This window comes from Oryzias latipes, chromosome 9, assembly GCF_053564925.1.
Source record: "Oryzias latipes strain Hd-rR chromosome 9, Olatipes_Hd-rR_3.1".
Taxonomy (NCBI): Eukaryota; Metazoa; Chordata; class Actinopteri; order Beloniformes; family Adrianichthyidae; genus Oryzias; species Oryzias latipes.
The window spans coordinates 23,581,066-23,602,601 of record NC_136245.1 but is presented as its reverse complement, the minus strand read 5'-3'; positions in this window follow the sequence as shown (position 1 = coordinate 23,602,601).

Genomic DNA, 21,536 nt, shown 5'->3' with positions numbered 1-21,536 from the left:
GAACATCTGAACAAAAATGTAGCCATGCATTAAGTTACTGGAAATTCACAAACTGTTTTCGCATGTCCTGGTCAGAGGGGTCTGAAGGAAAAAAATATCAAAGGAAATCAGTTTGGTAACTGACTAAGTACAGTGGTGCCTCGCTTGACAAACAAGGCACTGGACAAACAATATGCATAACAATTGCAATAGCAACCATCCTACTCCCTCACATACTTGCATCACATAACAAACCTTTGAAGAAAAAAATTTTTAGAAAAGAAGACAAAATAATTAAACCTGTTGGAACTGAAGGGTTATGCCTATTCAGCCACTCCAGCTCTGACTCTAACAAAGAAAACTTGATTAAATACTCCTCATCGATGTTCTGTCCTCATTTTTACCTTATTTCCTTGATTGTAAACAACGCTGTGACCAACCATTCCACAATCCAGAGTTATTGATTATTAAACATCTAAGGAAAGGGGATCCTGTTCAGCACTGGACAGCTCCTGTGACACAGCAGGCTAAACCAATGAGGAAGAGGGAGACAAACAGAACTAGAATCAGAAATCACAATAGTCTTTATATGAGGGTCTAAATGAAAACCAGATCTTCGGGGGTGGGGTGGGGGGGGCAGTGAGGTGGGGGGATTAATCTCTTTGTTACTGCGCCTCATCATTGACAGGTGGTCGTCAGGAACAAATTATTTTTGTTAAGCCAGGTACCAATGTAAAAAATAAAAATTTAATAAATACAAAGTACCTATAAAATAAAATCTTAGGAAAAATAGTATATTAAAAACAAAAGTAAAGTCACACCACGAGTGTATTTAAAAAATAGTTGAAAACTAGATGGGGACTAAGGCAATTTTTTTTAATTATGTGTGGCAATTTTCTTTTTAATGATCTTTTATTGTTTATTTTGGTATCTTACCATCAGCTTCATCAACCAAAGAGGCCAAAAAAGTTGAATTTCTGAATAAGGGGAAGGGATTTATTCAACAAGCTTCAATTGTTATAGAAATTAGAATGAACACAACTCATCCAAAGCACAGTTTGCTGAACACATTCCTTTGTTAATGTTCAATAATTTGGTTTTAGTATTTAAGCCAGAACATTTGAACATGTTTTCCAACATTTGGTTATAAGAGATGAAAGGTAAATATACAGGTAATACAAGATAATTTAAAATGTCATTTTCTGGTGTGTTTTTTTTATATATACAAGAAAAGACATCTGCTTTTGGGCTGAAATGTCTGGAGGCTCATAGAAGCTTTCAAAGTGCAGCAATAAGCATTTCCAATGAATGGCGACTTAATGGCACCATCTGTGACATTTACTTGATGGAGGCTAACAGTCCAAGGATGGGAGAGTTGGACAGCTCTTATCTTTCAAGGTGGGATTCAGCCCAGGAAGAAGGTAACACTTGATAAGGCATTATATCTAAGAAACTTTCTGTCACAGGCTGTTCTCTTGCACAGCATTTTAAACCATAGAAACTTCAGAACAAAGCACAAGCTGCTACTTGTCCTGAGAAACCAGCAGTCGGTCCTAAATGTGACTTACAACCTGTGATTATGGATGACAATTATGTCTTTAAGCCCACTGCCCAGAAGTTTCCAAATCTCTATTGTTCCTGTCGAATCAAGATCGAAAATACCAAGTTCTTGTCCAACAGCTTTTTCTCATATACACAAATGTAGCATTTGTCTCTACTTCCTGACCACAGAATCCATTTAAACCCATGTTTAAACTTCCCAGCATTACAAGTATTCCCAGAAATCCACGTTTTTTCAAGAAAATTGCTAATAAATCTAAATGTCACTGCCCGTCCTTGAAACCACTCAGCATGTAACCCCTCTCTGCTGTCTGCTCTTCCATCAGTGCTAATTACTGTAAATGAGTTGTAATTGGGGATTCAGAAGCCTGCCTGATGTTTCAGATTTAAAGTCAATGGCCATGTAATAGCACTCTCCCTTTGTCCATCATTAATCACGGTTTCATATGACGCCGCAGCCTGCAAGATCGAATGAACACGTGTTAATAACTGTTAAATACAGATTTGGGATGATTGTGAAGGTGCAGCATTAAAAATCAAAAAAGGTCTTGGATAAAACATTTTTAAACATATATTTTCAACTTAAAAAAGGCTTTTTATTTAGGAGTTGGGAACCATGAATACTCAATCTTATCAAAAGTGCAAATTGGACACTAACTACTTATACAAAAAACAAGAACAATACACAAAATATTGATCCTTTAAAATTCTGTTTATAAACATACATTTGTATATAGCTATCCTTAATAAAGCAACTTGAGGATTTCCATTAACCCAAAGATTAAAAGACACTACTATGATTTGAAGCAGTGTAAAATGCACCTGTGATTCCTAAAAATATTGATTTATATAATATATAATATAATATAATACAATAAATGTAAAATAACACAAAACAGTCCTAAGACCTAAACTCAAACACAAACGCACAAATAATTATGCCTTAAATTTACATATACTCATACCGTTTTTTTTTAATATATTAGTTTTGTGTGTCCTAGACTTCCCTTCTTTTTCCTTTTTGGTTTTACCAAAACAATGGCAAGGACTGAAATGACTAACAAGAAAGACATATTATTTGCAGAGCATCATAGTTTTAACACCGTTTTTGTCTGAAATCAAAATTATGAGGTTTGTTAGAAGTCAGAGTTCCAGAGCAGCTGGGCATTTACATTTTACCATGATGACTGTAGAACAAACACTCACTAAATTAAAGCAAGTTCATAGCAATTACAACTTTTTATTTTAATGAATCCTTTAAGTATTATTTTGAGATTTCCCTTGCAAAAATTAACACGTTTATTTTTTTTTTAAATAAAAAAGCTTTTCTCAAAATGCTCAATGGTCAGTTTGACTACAAACTTTCATTTGCACATTTACCTTCACAAAAATCTTCTTTAAAATCACAGTAAAACTTAATTCTATACATTTCTTTATTGATAATCCCTATAAAGTGAACCAATAATGTTTTTTATATGGCCAAAAGTATCAAAAATGCACATTTGTAACTGGTGCCTTGGTTACCTAAAACAATAAAGATGCTGTCAACACTTATGATCACCTGACTGTTTCTGCCATGGCCTTTTTGTCTAATTGCACTAGTAAGATTACAGCCAAGTTTTGATACAATTTTACTGCTGGGGAGCCAATCTGAAAATTCCACCAATCCGTTTTTTAAAATTAGTTATACTCAGTTTCTGTCGAGAAGAGAATCACCTCCGGGGTTAGGTGAATAACTACAGTTAGAGACAAGCTGTTAAAAAAGTTTGTGACTTTGCCCCAAAGTAAGTATTTTCGGCCAAATATTGTAATTCTTTCAAAAATTCCAATTCGGCACATGTACACGAGCACTAATGCTCATTTCGCATGCAGGTTTTGAGTAATGACCTACTTGATCTAAGTGGATTCAGTTTTGCTTATGAACCCCACAAACCTGAACAAACATACCTCCATAGCCTTATTTCTGTCTGGGGAAAAAATGCATCCACTGCTGCCAAATTTGGAAATGAGGGAGGACTGTTTGCTATTCGGTATTTAAAAAACACATTTCTTTAGTGCCTTGATTAACACAAAATATTAGGTGTTTTCAATCAGAACATTCCAATTGCTTGCTTTTTTTTTAAATGAAAGTTGTGAGTGAATGCCTAAATCAGATGTTTAATCATATTATTTATTGCAAGTTATTCAAGTTTTAAACTGGCCAATCAGATGCCTCAATAAAAGCATGTGGTGCCCGCTGGCTCACACCTTGAGCGTTTCGAAACATTTGACAGATTCTCCACAGCCCGCTTTCAGTGGTGGGGGTGTGGGCTTCCAGCAAGCTCACTCCTGACTGGCGACAATAGTTGCCATAGAAACGATTACTCAGACTGACTTGGACCAATCACAGCTTACTGATGTTGTCTGGCTCCAAATGGCGACATCCGTATGGTGGAAAAATGTCTTCGCTAGAAGTAAGCCATTTTCTGTGGGTGACATCACTCTCGCACGGTCCAGCTCTTATCTGCTGCTTAAGGTAATAAAAGTTGCTAATAAAAAGTAGCTCATTTTCTAAAGTGTGTATTGCTGACCATGGTCAGATGGTTAAAATCATTAGTTTATAATTAAATCATGGTATGAATTGTAGGATTCAATGTAAAAAATTTATTTTTTATTTGTTCATGAGTTTAGAAGCTTCCAGGATTTGAAAAAGACACTTGAGAAATGATAGACACTTTCAAAGTTCATAAAATAGCTACATGCTCCAACTAAAACTTATACAGTCACCTGATAATGTCCTGACTTTGAGTCATATTTTTATCTCCCATTAGCGTGGCCTTCTAGTAAGCATTGTCTATTAGCATGCCACTAACGACTCTGACCTTCTCTGCTGTTAAACACCAAGGCAGCTGAATAGAAGAAGATGAAGACATGACTCTCCGTGATGACTTCATACCCCTACAACGACTTGAATAAAAGGCAGCAAACGAGAGGACAGAAGAGGAAAGAGAAGAACTTTTAGGGGCCTCCTATTCACCAAAGCCATAAATCTGGGTTTTATGGTGAAATGATGGCAGATAATGTGAGTAAAGGTCATTTTGGCGTGTCAGCCAACAATAGATCAGATGGACCAATGATTGTGGTCACACACCCCTTGAACTAAAAACCTGTGCAATTCAATTTTAACAATGCTATGCTCCTTTTCCATTGCACTTTCTTATTTGCCTCTTTCCAGCTATACATTCAAGTCTTATTTTCCAAACATATCAACTCAGTGGAAAATTGCCATAGATTACAGTTAGACATAAAGTGACAGAATTGTGTTTCATAGTGAATGTCCTTTCACTACATTGAGCACTCTGCTGTGAAGACTCTATACATTTATATTTTCAATTGGCTGTGTATCTCAGAAAGAAAAATAAATGATTGGATAATAATTTGGTAATTACACACCTTGACATGTATGAATTTCATCCATTACATCAGATAATAAATTGCAAATCTGAAGTTCATTTTAAGGTTGAAATTGTCTTATTCCAATTGTGCTCTGGTATGTGCTCAGAAGATTACATTCTTTACCCTATATACACCATGCAAAATTACACAGAGATTAAAACCAAGATGTGTATACTACGACCTGCCTAAAGTTCTTTGCTTAGATGAATCACAAATTTGCTGTTTGTCCCTCCTGGGAGTTAGATTGACTTTTTTTCATCTACATAAATACTGGACATTTAGAATGACTGATGTATGGCGCTATAAAACGATGATGTGATTAGAAGCACACATGACAACTAAACTGGAGCCCTTTCTATTAAATTCCTTTGACTAGTTTTTTTTTTTCCTCTTTTGTAAACCTAAATTAAGTCAGAATTAGCGACCGTTGTTTAATCTTTATTTCAACTCTAGGGGCATTTTTAATTAAATTGAGAAACAGTATGTAACATGTCCAAAATTAATAGACTGAGGATGCTAGTTTAAAATCAGGAGTAACCAGAAGGACTATGGTGTTCTAAAGAGTTCATTTAACTAAAATCAACGTTTAGTTTTCATTTTCTTTTCTAGGTTTATGAGGCCCTTGGATGTAAAACTACTCTTTATTACACTTCTCTAGAGCCTCATATGGTTCAATATTGATTTACCGTTATGCACCTTAATTTTCTCCATAGAGTGGCAGCAGTTCTGAGACAAAAAGGCAAAGTGGATATTGACTCCAGATTAGACCGAGGGTTCCCATGTATGTTTTAACATAGACACAAGTCAATATAATCTGATACGAAGGAGAATTTAAGTTATAACATGCACAACCCAATATTACCTAAGCAAATTGCAAAAGTGTAAACCTTTCTCCAAGTCATTTACTGATATGTCTTATCACATTTAACCAGACAAGCTGCCTGTTGACTCAACCTGATCTTCCAAAGAGGAAAGATTCTTAAGTGAAGATTTATCATTTTAATTGGTAAATGCTTTTGAAGTGGCAGGAACTACATTTGATTAAGAACATTAAAAAAAACAGTATTAATTCAGACATCATCTCATGATCCAATAATGATTAAATCAAATAAGTTTTTTTTCTTACTTGAGTATCTAGTGTGCTTTCTATAAAAACAAACAAAAAAAACATTTTTGAAAAAAAATAAGCAAAATAAATCTTTCTTTGGGGCATATTTGTGTTTACATAAGCATGTAATTATCTGGAAATCATTAGATTTACATTATAGCAAAGAAGCCTCTTGTGATTTCTGTTCCAACACAAAAAGGAACTTCTAGATGCTATGTTTGTCCTGAAACAATCGATCTTACCAGCTTTAGTTTTGGAACCACTGTTCACAAACAAAAACCTCTGAGACATTAATGATCCATTTTGAGCTTCTGTTGACATTTAAAAAAGTTTTCCAAAACTAATTGATGATCATTTTCTCTAATAACGGCACAAAGACCGGTATTGACCAGACTCAAAACAGAGACACTGTATTGATTTTGCTTTCAGCTAAAGGTAAGTGTCCACGTTATTTTATTGTGACGCCAATAACAACCTCAAATTATCCTCCCTTTTATTCTTCTTTACTTCTTTCACTATTTTAGGCTCTTCTTATTGCTTCTGCTGCGTTATAAATGTATTATTTGCTACACAGTTGGTGGAACAAACTTATACCTCAGTAAGCCTTTTTTGTGCCCTCTGGACTTCCCCTTCTAGTTTTATTATGTTGGCCTGGTACTTCTGCTGTATATGAGCTTTGAGACCATATGGGCCCATGTGAGCATATTAAGGATATAGCTGAGCACATTTGTGTGTCATAAGTCTTTGTGAATCCCTTCCTGCAGTTCTGTGCTGCTAAATATAAATATCCAGTGCCATATATGTATATTTACAGCCTACTGCGCTTCTTTGTCAAATACGGACAATGTAGTTTATGGTGTGCACATCTGCACATGTGTCTGTGTAAGCAAAGACAATGTGTGCATATTTGTATATGCTACTGTATCTTGCATCAGCTCCTGTGCTGGAGTCACCCAGCAAGCATCTTCCCCCAGGTGTCACAGTATCATGATAAATGGGCTTAGCACCTCTGAGACAACCACAATAGCCGTAAGCAATATATTTCCATAACTCCTCACTACTTTGGAAAAATATATGCCATTCCTTGATGGTATGGAGGCACCATTATCACACATTATAGGATAAAACCTCTACTTTAAGAGGCTTATACAGATGCCTGACTGAGTTTGGAACAGGCCTGGTATATATTAGAAAAAGCAGATGATTTATGAAGACTTACCAAGGAATAACAGCATCAAAACAGTAAGAGCATCATTCCAACACACACACACACACACACACACACACACAAGCCTGAGTCCTCATTAATGCAGCGGCATCTGCGAAGATGTTTGAAAGTTGTGTAAAGTCTGAATTAAAAACCTTAAGTCCCACATATTATTAAGTTCTGTTCATTTTAATATTAAAACCAACAAGACATGTTAAAGCTTTGTTACTAGATTTGTGTCAACTTCATGTGTGTTTACCAAATAGATTCCTAACTACTGCAATATAACTGCAGATAAAATATACAGATCAAACTCATTAGGATCAATGTCAGTTTGAGTTTATGTTCAACAGAGGTTTTTTATCTGAATGGTTTCTAAGACAGAAACAGCTGTGAAATATTGCTCGGTTATGGGGGACCGATGAATGTGGAAAACTGAGGCTCGTCTGTGTGATTGATTCAATCCATGAGATACTGTAGCCACAGATGCTGGAAGGATAATGCATCCTGAGTCATTGCAGAAATATTTCATATACATTTAGAAAAGAATGACAAATTGAAAAGAATGACAAATTCCAAGTTCCTCAGATCACAACCCAATAGGGCACCTTCAGGGTTCGAATGAATTCGGTGTCAGGGCTGTTTCAAAATAAAAGAGAGGCAGTCTTGATAATACGCAAGTGGTCTTAAAGTCATTTCCAATAGGTGTTTTGGAGTCATTAATTTGTGGGTCTAAAGTAGGTCCACACATATTGTTGGACACCAGTGGACTCAAACTGCTATGACGGTGAACATTTTTTTTTAAATAACATAAAAACAAAATAAAAATATACAATGTTGATTTAGAAATGAATTATTTATATATTATCCATTGGTACTTACAGTTTCTTAGCATATTGGTATATACTCATTTGTGTCACAAACCTGGCAGGATAAAAAGGACAACACAGATGGATACTGATTCTTATTCTAAAATAAGCAAGTGTGCTTTAGCCTTTCAGCAAAGCAATATTGACGTGAATAGCTTTTTTCTTAAACCAATGACTTTGACGTTTGGATTTTTTTTACTATGTTTTCTGCATGCTTTTTGCAAGTGTTTCACAAATGTTGTTCTAGCTAAAACATCTTTGTAAAGTGTGTGCTGATCCTAATAACTTCAAATTAAACCTTAAGAAACAAGTGTGCCTTGTGCAAGCACTGATTTCTTCATTTTTCTTCAACTTGGCTGTATTTGTGAAGCAGCAGCAGCAGCAGCTCTAATCCACTGTCAGGTTGTAAAAACATAATGAGGACACAGAGGAAGATTCTTTGCTGATGCAACCTCATTAACTCATGGCTTGTGCTGATCTGCCAAGGTGGACTTGCCAATTTTTTTTCTTCTTTCCAAGCATTTCGCCTTAGAAGGTTTGGCAATCCTGTTATGACACTCAGTACTCGAAAATTGGTACATTAAATAAAATCATTGAGTTTAACACATTCGCATCAGTGAACTCAAGTGTAGTTGTACTGTTCAGTTACTTCCTGACATTAATAGTGAGACAATTCATTTTCATATCAGGCATGTGACTGTAAGGATACACAAACAGGATTTTGAGATAGTTTTGCCATGGAAGTCAACCATCTTTATGCATATCTATATGGGAATAGACATTTTTCACAATCAATATAAGGACGCAGTCAGTGGCAAGGAGTGTTTTTTACCCCCTTTATTTCTCTTTCATGCAATCAATAGAAAGTAGATGGCAAGTCACATTATTCTACAGTTCATCTGTAACTGTTATAGATAGCATTTACTCAAGAGCAGAAACCCAGCCTACATTAATATCGGTTGAGATGATTAATGAGCTTCCAATCCACCTTAAAATGGCTCAATTGATAAATGAGCAGAAAGAAAACAAAGTTGCTCAAGCACTTAGAATACACTTGGATGGATGCAACAAAGAAGTCCTCTGATGGAAATGAAAAGGAGTATTAATGCAGTACTAGTTTTCATTTATAAAAGCATTTTTAGATATTTTCTCTTATTTCTGTGTTTTGAATACTTTTTGATCTTTGACTTAAAAACATTTTGTCCCCACTATAGTTTTTTTTGATGGTCCAGGATTAGCTTTCACCCACTGATTGTACTGATGGAGTTCACTGCACTATCATCTGCACTTACTGCTCAGTAACAGTATACCACAGTAAGTAAACAGGTTGTGGCAGTTTACCTGCAGCTTCAGTTTCTCTTTTCGAGTGTTAGAGTTCAGTACAGTCCAGTCCTGGCTCTATTGATCCTACTAAGCCTCCTCATGTTTTCACTGGATTTATATAAATGGACTTAGATTGCTTTATACAGTGTTTTCTGGAGTATAGTATTCTTACGCTTATTCGCGTTTCAATATTCGCGGTTTCACATATTAGCAGAATTCTTTTTTCAGTCAGCGACTCCTCTGGTTCATCTCAAAAGCTCAGACACAACTCAAAATGCTTGTATGAGACTTCTGCATCCGAAGGAGGTGCTGCAGAAATTTCTGAGGAGGGGAGCGGAGAAGAAGAGCATGGCGGTCCATCAGCTTCCTTGCCGGCTGCTAAGGACTTTTCCTAATTGGTTCCACTGGTTTTTTGAATCACTACCAGCCGAAGTTTGTGCCACTGCATGGAGATATGGCATCAGCTGACTCAGAAGAGGCCGGAAAACATCCTGATATGCTGAGGAAGACTATCACAGGGAATAAACATCAACTGGAACAGGTGTTTACTATGGAAGAAGAGGCAATATCGCACTTAACTGATTAACAGTTTTTTAGAGACAGAGGGACACTCCTAATGTGCGTTACAAAGTACGCTACGGAACAGTCTATTGTTCTGATTAAAAAAAAAAACGTTTTATCTTGAGCATTATTCCAACGTTCTTTAATAAATATTTTCCATAGCATTAGAATTGTTTGATGAGTAAAGATTGGTGACAGATATTCTTCGGCCGCTGGGATGTAGGGTGTTTCTTCTCCCCCTCTTCTTTGAAAAAACACAACCCGAGCTTAAAAAATAAAAGATTTTCCCACAATTCATTATCCCATCTGGACTACAAACTCTTTTTCGCTCTTGGCTCTGCTTCCTTGACTCTCTCTTGCCACCTCCTGGAAACAGTGTAGGACTTCATTACTGTTCAAGTTTTTTTTCTACTCTGACTCAGTATTTACCCTGCACTTGCCTTCCAGTGTTGCCTGCCAGCAGCCGTCAGCCTCACTTGTCAGACAGGTTTTGTGTCAACCAGAACTGGAGTAAGACTGATCCTCCTGCAGTGTAATCCTTCTGTCCTCACTCAAAGACTCGCCTTGTCGTCCTTATCTTCAGGAGCCGGAGACTGGCTCATGTTGGCATGACCTCTGGTGCTGCTGCAGTGTGCCTCTGTTCCAGTTCTCCAAGCTTTTAATTAAAACTTTGAATCTTACAATCCCGGGTCTGAATCGGGCTGAGTTGATCATCCTACACACATATTTTAAACGTAAAAAGTGAAGAATTTCTTGTATGGTTAAGACAAGGTGGAGAGACTTTTGAGTAATTTCAGTAAGCCAACCGTTTGTTTTTGTTTTTTTCATTTCATCATTTTAGCGTACAACATGAGTCAAGAACATTAACAGTTCATTAGAAGCATTTCGGACTAAATGTGTAAGATTAACCTTCTTTGATAAAGACATATTTGCATTTAAACGATAAGTCAGGGTAAAAATAATATCAAAGTTTTTGTGAGGCAGATAATAGTTACCGTAAATTCCGGACTACAAAGCGCACCCCATTACAAGCCGCACCCACCCATTTTCACGTGTTTAATTAGTTTTATACATACACAAGCCGCGTCAGAGTACAAGCCGGGCATATGTTAGGCGATATTGTCATCCTGACAGATCACGGCCAGCATCCCAGAGTGAGTGCAATTCATTAGCACATTGTGGGTGGTGCCAGCTTTGCCTCTGGCTCATGTATTTGAGTGTATCGACATCTGCCAAACAGCATGGACCTCTATTCTGTTCACAAGTTCCTCAGTTATGGTGTTTTTATTTCATTTTTTTTTTACTTATTGACAATCTAGGTATCATACATAAAATTACAAACAGTAACCATATAATCAACATTACATCCCTCAGTTATGATGAGGAAATTTACATCCGCGATTCCACATTTCCCATGAGTCTTAGGGGCTAAAGGCGGGGCCAATGCCCGGCTCGCCATTCTGTTGTACGTCTTTAAGAATGAGCAAGTAGCAGCAGTGCATGGAGGGGTGAACGGGTACAGCTCTCCTTCCGCTTGTGTCGCGGCAGCGTTATGGGAGTAACAGGGCTGGTTAAAAAACACACCGGTAAAATACAGCAGCGGCGACTGAAAAGCCCGCGCCTCAGCGTGATACGCGCGCCTCAGTGCGGCGCGTGCGTCAGAATTCAGAAGCCTCTGCACTCCGCAGACACCTCCGCGCTCCGCTCCCGCCCCGCGCGCTCCTTGTCTCCCCTTCCTATCTACTCCGACACCTCTGGCCAGGGCGGCTTCAGGGAGGAGCACTTCGTCCCCGTTGCGCCGGTGGATGGAGCAAATCGTTTCTGTGCAAAGCAATCGGACTTAATACTGTACGTTTTGTGTATGAGGGGCGGGTGCGTTGTTACGTGTGGGAGCCTTCAGACTGCCATCGGCCCCGCAGCTCTATAAGAGCAGCAGGAGAAGATGTCTCCAGCTCACACGGAGGCTGTGAGTTTTTCAAAGTAAAATTCCGCTTTTACGGTTTCCTTAGAAACCGTAAATGGAGTGTAAATTCACTCCATGCGCTGTTCTCTCCGTCACGCAGCAAACCGGCTTTTCCAAACCCGTTGGTGACGGTGGACTTTTTTACGCTGCTTTTAACGATTGCTTTTAACTTGAAAGCTTCATCATATTGTAGCGGCGATCTGGTGCACGTTGGGTCTAATGGCACCAAAGGATTCTGGGATGCGGCCGGGCATGCGTGTTTCATTTTGTTGAACCATGACTGAAGTGTCTAAGAACTGAAGTCAAGTCCATGCTGTTTGGCTGCTTAGAGGTGTGTTGAATATAAATGCCTTGTGCTTGGTGTTAGATAAAGAATTCAAACTATTCACTGAGTTCGAAAGTACGTACATGGCGGCCGCTAATTAAATCCATAAATTAGCCGCGTCACTGAATAAGCCGCAAGGCTGTAAGCGCAGGAAAAAAGTAGCGGCTTGTAGTCCGGAAATTACGGTACTCTCTTACATTGCCCCATGCAAAACTACTTTCACAATATAACTTAATGTGTAAAATATTTAAAACCCAAGGGCAACTATGTTTAAGCAAAAATTAGTATTAGAGCTTTAGGCAACAAAAGAATAAAGTATTTTTTGATCCAAGTGACCTGTTTATGATACAACAGGGATCCTTTGAGAATAGCTCACGATCCACCTGTCATCACTGAGCTCCATCTGACATGTGGGGTCAAGGTTCTGCTCAATGGTCACACACGTTATTTCACTTGTAATTACTTTAGGGTGAAAATTAAAGATATAGAAACAGAACAAAAGAAGAAAACTAAGTTAGAAAGTAGATGGAAGTAGGTGAACTGTTTCCTCTCTGCTGAACGCAAGTCAGTTTTATGCCTTTAAATGTATGTCCCAGCTCTGTCAAAATAAGGAATCAAAGCATCCCTTTCTGATGATTCCACTTGATGTGCAGCTGCTCAAATGACATAAGATTTAGAACAATGAATATAGAACTGTAAAATTGAAAAGAGTGTTGTTACATTTATTTCCCACCGGATTCTCACTCAGGCTTCGAGTGCCTGTGTCTCACTGTAGTTAATTGTGGGCCTAAGCCGACGTGATGCCCTCCCTGTCTATTATGTCACGCCTGGCCATGTCTGAATTGTCTGTGTTGATGTGAGTCACCTTAGGAGAGAAATTCAATTACCTCCCTTTTGCTACTCAGTCATGGCTTTGCCCAGCTGAGCTGAAGTATGACAGATATCAGGAGGGGAGGAAATGGAAGAGGAGAATAGAGACAGTGAAAAAGAAGGGATGAACTGGATTGGTTTGTATTTGGTGGAATAATGACAAGCAAATCCCAGAGACATGTTCACAGTAACTGTGGGGAAAACGCATGGGTAAAGTCAACAAGAGATGCAAAACATAACATTAATCTCCCTTGACACTTATCATTTGGTCTGGGAAACATGAGCATGTCATTAAGGAAACATAGTTTCTAGAAGTGTTTGGGTTGTTTTACATTCATTATGAGAAAATGAGATACAGCACACCTATCAAAGCATTGAATCTCTATTGCTGCATTGTCATGTGTTGGGTCATGGAGGTTGCTATAGCTGTCTCCTTCTTCTATGGTTGAGGAAGAGGTATACTGCCTCCAAAAGTTCCTATTGTGCTTTGCAATCCCAATGGCTTTGTGGCTGGTGGTTATCATAATCATTTTTTTAAAAATGACACGTCAACAATACCGATTTTGCGTCAATGATTTTTAATCGCCAAAAAGTCGTCATTGTTGACTAATCGTTGACAGCCCTTATTACCACAGTAGTCAATTCTGCTTATACCATGGTCCGGGTGAATACTCAATTCCTATTGGCTGCTGGGTGTGCATTAAAAAGTGATAACGCACGATGATGACCGCGCGCCCCAAAAAGAAGTTCCAGTCACCTATCTCAAATCTTCTGTATCACTGCGCCGGCTTCTTTAAAACAGCCTTAACTTCATCATCTGGGCAAAAACAAGTGGCAAATGGTGAACTTTCTCTCTGAACTGATGCTTTATTCAACCCATCGGGACGAACATATATATATGCTTTATATCGCAGAATCTTGACTGCAGCGGTGGTGTTGCGCCTTGTCACGTTACCATGTTACCATGACAAGGCGCCGCACCACGTGACAAATAGTCCGCTTTTCGTGAAAAAAGCGATCCAAATCTGAAAAAAAACAAATTCCTTTGTGAGTGACCAAGGTAACTGGCTCCCCAACCCCCAGCTGAGGACAAAGGACTCTAAACGACCCGAAACCATGGAGGCTAAGTTGGACAATACCATCCAGTTTCAGGTCTGACTCCTCCTCCATGAGCGCATATATACCAGCTCTTTGACCAGCTAATTCAGAATTGACAAAGCCTCTTGGATAAGAGGTGAAATTTCTTCTAACTTTAATTCCAAGTCCAGATGACAACCCCTAAACCTACTACAATTTTGTGATCAGTTCATGATATGCAGATTTCTAGGAGAGAATTTTAATTTTTGTAATAACAACCTTGAAATATAAAGTGCTGAGCATAATAAGAATAAATTAAAATGTCGTAACTCTTGTGCTATCCTAGGAACTTTTTCCCTGCTGTGAAATAATGCTCTGACATGCTAAAGACAAAGCCTGACATTACCCAGTTATACGTGACCCCGTTAACCTGCAAACATGCTTGCCAGACAGCACAAAAGTCCACTTTCTTGAGTGTGCTTGAAGCGAATATAAAGCGTCTGTCCATCTACCGATTGAACATCATCAAGCAAGTTTACAAAAACATACTGTACAAATCCTAGAGTTCAGAGAAGCAACTGTGGGACACAAAGATAACTAAAACAGTTACAGTCTAGTAACTACAGTGGTCTAAACTTTTAACATTAAAGCACTTTTTAATTAAAATGTCTTTTACATTTATTGTTCTACATAATTATAACAGTAATCAACTCCACCCACATCCAGAACTGGAAACATGGCAACAAATGCAGATCAATAAAACTGGCAGACCATTATGACATTAAATAGGATATTTCATGACAAAAAAATGTGATGTGTTTTCCTTTGTCTATTGATAATATTGCTATTGTGAGTAATCAAAGGTAAATTATGGTACCTGTAGCCATAAAAATTTGGATATAATTTATCATTAATGATAGTAGTAGGGGTGCACGGTGTCATGATTTCGAGGACTCGAGGCAGACCCAGGTGCTGGAATCCGGAATGAAAACAGGAGAGTATGAGGTACAATAGATAATTTTTATTTTTGCAGGATGTAGATCCGACACGGTGGCGCAGTGGTTAGCGCTCCTGCCTCACAGCAAGAAGGCCCCTGGTTCAAGTCCCAGCTGGGGACCCGAAGCAGAACATCAATAGGGGACCTTTCTGTGTGGAGTTTGCATGTTCTCCCTGTGCATATGTGGCTTCTCTCCGGGGACTCCAGCTTCCTCCCACCGTCCATGCTTCATAGGTTAATTAGTCACTCCAAATTGTCCATAGGTGTGCATGTGTGTGGTATATGTGTGACCCTGTGACAGACTGGCGACCTCTCCAGGGTGTCCCCTGCCTTCACACATAAGGTAGGCTCTGGCAGCCTCATGACCCCAAAAGGGACAAATGGAAGAAGATGAATGAATGATAGTAGTAGGTCTAAAGGTTGTCATATGGAATTGGTTTTTGAAGTTGTCAATTGTGAAATAGCTTGTAAAAGAGCTGGTTTATATGTGCTCATGGGGGAGGAGTCAGAGCTGAAACTGGATAGTATTTACTGTTTTAGGTCTGACTCCTCCCCCACGAGCACACATAAACCAGCTCCCCCACCAGCCATCTCACATTTGACAAAGCCTTTTGGATAAGAGGTGAAACGTCTTCAACTTTAAAAACCAAGTCCAGATGACAACCTTTAAACCTACTACTATGATGGAATCTACCTGGATGAATGAGTCTTCGTAGACAAATATAGCATTAATGCATAACAAAAACTACATTTTAGACAAACATTTTCACCTTTGCATTAAATTGTATTTCATTTTCTGATCAATTTTTTTTTTAAATGTGATTACATCGTCGGTGTTGTCCTTTAGTCAAGGCATGTGCTTTAAAAAGTTGTTAAAACCGAAACACATTGGTGGTTTTCCTGTGGAATTCCGGTAAAAACAGTTTTTCTGTTGAAAATGAGACCCTCAAAACTGGCAGACATATTTATTATCAGCAGTGCTGTCATAGTCCCAATAACAGCTCAGCCCAGAAATGAAACACATCATATACTTTATGGCACCAACTGCCAGAGAGGGTCATTATGGTAACAGCAAAACACTTTAGTCCATGGCATGTTTTCAGTTTTACCCACAAATGTAACAAACTGGTTAACATTATTGTATTCTAGGACATTAGAAAAGCTCTTGTGGACATAAAACGCTGCAAACTTTGCAAACACCTACGAAAAGATGACACTATGTCAAGAAAAAAATCCATAGAATGGACACATTTTCAGGGGCATGAAACCACATTGGGTTAATGTTCTGCCAACCTTTAACACAGTCATTTAATTTATTGGTGTAATCAATTGCATATGTTGGATGTCCCTTGACCTTGAAGAAGAGTCAACTCTGGTCAACATATGCTTGTGTGTATGGACTGCATATCCCGAGATAGGATTTTTAGGAAAATGCATGACTTAAACTTTGATTAAATGGACAATAACATGTTACATGTACACACAGCTACTCAAAATATAAATCACAGAAATGCACTACTGCAACTAACTCGTCCCTAATTGCAGTCCCAAGCAGCATTTTATGTGGTGCATGTTTTAATGAATCTGTTGAGCATTTGATGACCCTAACATCTAATCGGATCATTCAAAGGACTTGTGTGAAGGGGAATTGAAACTGCTGAATAAATTGCACTAAGCCACATTGCATGTTTTTGCAGCCTGTTTCAGTATCTTAAAGCAAGCCTATAAATCAAAAATACTACAACAAACTGAAGACAAAGTTTAGACGTGGTCGTACTGTCAGGAAAGAAAGAAGCCATTATTGGACAAATAAACGGGACAGATACATTCCCTGTGGTCAAAAACGGAGATTGTTTGATAGTTTGCCTCATTTTTCATAGCTCTTTAGTGGTGAATCTAGATAATCAAAATGGCTGACGGCCGGCTTGTCAAAAGCTTGTGAAGGAGCAGCTTCTCTTGCCTTGGCATTTTTATTCATGAGCATTCCCACTAAGTGCTTTTTGTTGTATGACAAGGCAAAGCCGAGGCCCATTTTCGCCTTGCTGAAAAGGCAGTTAGTGGAATCAAAGCTGGATCACTGTTGTCACAATGCCATTACAGTGAATGTTACTACAGCATGACACTGGCTCCAAAAATCACTGCCCTGTCCATGACGGCAAAAAAATAACAACAATCAACAGTGACGTTACAAATTTGCTGAAGTGGAATAATGGAACAAATATTGAGGTTTTCAGTTTTTCAGGAATCTTTAAAGAGTGTTTGTGTGGAGGAAAGGTAATGGTTCCTTATTCAAATGTGTGAAGCTGTTTATTTCTAACTTGACACACTGAAATTATTTCCTAAGGACATCAAGAAAATCCAAATTAAGTAGTTTTATTGTTTTATTGGTAACACTGACAGTACTAAAAATATATATCTAGTTTTTAAATAAAAAATAAAAAAAATCTGCTAATTTATCACAAAATATAATCTGAAATAATTTTCTGCCATGTTTTTCAATGATAAATCAATTAATGCTTTTCACTTTTTAAATAATAGCGAAAAACATATGATGGCACTGTGGTCCTTTAAACTCTAAGGAAACCTTTATAAATTAAATGTAAAACCCCAAACCTAATACATTAATTGTGAGGGGCAAATATTTGTGTCTTAAGCTTAAAATACTTAAAAGCCAATGTTTCTATTACAACTAAGCGCAGCGGTTTCCTGATAATTTCGCCAGTTTGGTCAATGCTGAACAACTTTAATGTAGGAGACTAAAAGGTAAGCAAGTGATGAAAAGAGACTTATTCAAAATGTTTTGTGACGAAACCTAAAAAACATGGTCGACAGAATAAACCAAAATTCGAACCCTAACCCAATTAAAGAAAAATAACTTGCCAAGTAGTGACGGAACCTTAAGAATATAATTTAAGATTTAAGATAGTAACAGATTTGTTTTACTCATTTAATGTTTTCTGGAAAAGATTTCATATATAATTTAGGAAAATAAAGAAGTATTGCATGACAACCCAGACATTCATATGGACAATGCTGCCTGTTTTTGGGCACTGAGCAAGACATTGACAGAATTCACGTTTCCTCACCGTAACACATGGATTTTCTCAAGCAATGAAAAACTGTTGATTAACTGACGACACTGCAGGGCGAAGAGACTGACAGTACACGTTCAGACAGGTCAGCGCAGCAGTGTGTAGCAGTGGCGAGGTCAGAACAATCACGAGAAAAGGGAGAAATATCCTGCTTCATTACTGTCTGACAGCAGAGTTATCTGAGATCCATGAACCTGAACCTGTGTAGCTAACAGAGTTGTGCCTGTCACTTTCTGTTCTGTTCTGTCTCATCTCCTCTGCCACAGGCAGACAGAATCCTGTTAGCTTCTGCAGCACCCAAAGGTGTCGTAGGGCCTGATCGTCCAGTCACAGCCCTGCAAGTTTAATAAGCAGTCTAATGTCTTTAAAACACAAATGAGTGTTTTACTTGTCTACATTTTTTGTGGTGTTTTTTTTTTTTGTGCAAAAATATGCATGCTTGGTGTGTGTTTGTATCCCAAAAAGGGTGTCTTATGGTTGGATGACATCGCAAGGGTTAAAACTGCCAGAGACAGCAAAACTAAATAAACAACTGCACTGCATGTATCTCTATGGTTCAATACTATAGATTTTACAATAGGCCCTGCTGCTGTCTTTTGCACAAAATTAAATAAAAGTTAATCACATTACAATAGATGAAATCCCAATTGATCAGAGCTTTCTTTGGTAAAGGTCGCATTTTAGGTTTCAGACACCAAGCTACTGTCATAAACATACTGTATGAGCAAGAAAATCTCTTTTTCCTCACCATTTTTTTGGTTTTCAGTTGACGCTTATAAAGAAAAGAATCAAAGCAGCAGTCTGCAGGGCTCAGAACATTACCTTATGTCATCCAATAGCCCTAGCTTACATTCAAAAAAAATATTCGGACAACTCAATGTTAAAAAGACCTAGCCCTTATTCGCTTGCAGACAGAATGATGATGTCTAAACACGGTTCATTTGGAAGTGAAGTACAGTATGGTGTGTTTACAGTTGCATGTGATTGTGTGCTGTCTGTCCATTCACAACACATTCCTTCTTCCCTGTTCAAAGGAGAGGATTAATACGTTGAAGATGGCATTTTCTTGTTCTTCCCACCCATCCCACCCACCTTTGCCCTCCCATACAATTCACTGCAGGAGGAGGGTGACCTAGGTGGTTTAAAACGAGGATAAGTTTACGGAAAAGATGGTAGATCATTGGAGATTGGCGTTTACTGCGCTTAAAGGAGACTGGTGTGTAATTTTTGCTGCGACATCTCTTCAAACTTGGTGTTTATTGAAAGTGACCAATATTAAGATACTGACCAGTGCTACAAGAAATACATTATTTTGTATATCATGCTACAAAAGTTGTACAACTGCAGCAGTAAGATCAACATGATGTGGCTTTCAGACAGTGAAGCTTCAATACACAGAATCAGTAATCAGTCACGGACATGGATGATTGGTCTAACCAAACAAGCAATCAGAAAATATTGCGGGAGAAGGAGATGGTAAAAAACCCAGAATAAAATCAGAGAATGAAAACATAACCCAGTCAAAGTTAACCACTGTGAAAGCTTGTTTCATGTGCAGTGGGGTGAAGTCCAGTTGGCAACTAGCTTCAGAGAATATGTCATGGTGGATTATTAAAGCCTGGTTCTGTCTGTATTGATTGGTCTGAATGCCCTTGAGAAAAGCAAACTGTTTAGTGGTTTGACAGGCACTCTGAGTCATAAACACAGCGACAGGATGTCAATGAGCCATAAACACTTCTATAAAAACTATGTCTCTGCGCTGCTGCTGACATTTGCTTTACACCACATAAACATAGTGGTGAATTGACAAGGCGTATCAGTGCGTGTATTTTTCCATCAGCACATTTGGCTCAGATAGAAACTGCACAACAAAAAAAGAGAACAAAGGGGAGATGCTTTCGTGTTATTAATTAGTTTTGACATAAAACATGAAGAAAATCATTAACACAGATAAAAAAATTGATTTTTCTCAGCAAGAGGTTGCTCGACATAAGCACAACCAAAAATACTATTTTGTAATAACAATGTTTAAATAAAATGATGTGGTTGTCCCACATATTTCTCATGTGACCTGATGAATGTTTGAATATAAATGAAGTTTTACAGAAAGTATTGAAGTAAAGCAAAAAAAGGCAAATATGTGGTTTCTTTTACATGATAGTTTGACGAGGAAAAATCTTTTTTAAATCAGACCTAAGCCCCTTTTAAGAACAATTTATCCAACCAACTTTAACATCATTAAAGTGTGGCAAATGTTACCACTTTTTTCAGTCAAGTAGAAAGCAACATCTTAAAAAACGTAAAACAGCAAAAAAAACAGCTGTAGGCCACTACAAGGCTGCAAGTCATTCACATATATAGTTCATCAAATACATTGGGAGTTTCAAATATATGTAAAATAAATTTCATCAAAAAGTTTGATATACATAGCAGGTAAGCATGGATGTCTTAGCAAGGTTAATGATTTACATCTTGATAAATTAGCATGTTCTGCCTATGTAGCTTTGTTTAAATGGTGATTGCTAAATTATGTATGAGAATAAAAATGTTCAAACTTAGTTGGGGTTTCACTTAACTTAATGATAACAATAACAAGCCTCAGTGACCATAAAAACCAGATAAAGCATGTTTAGATACGTGCTTCCTGTAATAAATGGCACTCACTTCCATTCTCTTTCATTACTGTTAAGTATTTATGGTGTGCGCAGTTTCAGTCAGTCTTCAAAGGCCGCACTAAGAAACTGTTAAAAGCAAAATAAAAGCAGATCAGTGTAGAAAAAGAATGATGAATGTTAAGATGGAGATCATTTTTGAAAAACACAGAGCATAAACATACGCAGGAGCAAGCAGAACAGAACAGAGTGTCTTCATTTGGTATCAGTCTGGAGCCTGCACGGTGCCAAGCTTGATGCTGGGGGGGCTCCCCTAAAGAGAAGGTCTTGGCATAAAACATGGAGGCAGAAGGTGTTCTAGGCCTCTGCTGCATCTACTCTCATACACACACACACATGCAAACACACTAAATCAAGCCAGCTTAGATTACAACAGCCAAAAGAACTCATGAAACACAACTGTGTTCAGCTATTAATATACTGTAGGTAACTTTATAAGATGAACAATTAGAATAAAAAAGATCTAGGTGACACTTTAAAAAGGGATTAAATGCAACT